This window comes from Penaeus monodon, chromosome 29 (assembly GCF_015228065.2).
Source record: "Penaeus monodon isolate SGIC_2016 chromosome 29, NSTDA_Pmon_1, whole genome shotgun sequence".
In the NCBI taxonomy this organism is placed as follows: Eukaryota; Metazoa; Arthropoda; class Malacostraca; order Decapoda; family Penaeidae; genus Penaeus; species Penaeus monodon.
Window position 1 is genome coordinate 34134284 of NC_051414.1, and position 310 is coordinate 34134593.

At 39.7% G+C, this 310-nt stretch overlaps 1 pseudogene; it reads right to left on the minus strand.

Annotated features, from left to right (window-relative positions):
• LOC119591854 overlaps nucleotides 1-310 on the minus strand; it is a 7722-nt pseudogene that overhangs the window by 1070 nt on the left and 6342 nt on the right.

The following is a 310-nucleotide window of genomic DNA, read 5'->3' on the forward strand; positions in this document are numbered from 1 at the left end:
GCACAGACAGCCCCCAGCAGCAAGGGTTAACAATATGGCTATTTACTCTTACAATATTACCGCCCTATTAAATTACAAATTCCATCAACTTAAAAAAAATCTATGCACAAGTGAACCTAAAACTTTACCCTTTTAACATGTCTCTTTAAGTGGTCAAACTGCCTTTGCAGCAAAATCACATTCTCATAAGGGCACAACATACGCTGGCTCGTCAGAGGTGTGGTCATGTGGCCGACCCAAGTATACGTGTGTATTGAACCTTGAGGGACAAGAGGTCTCCAATAGTATGAGAAATATGAGTAATATTTAA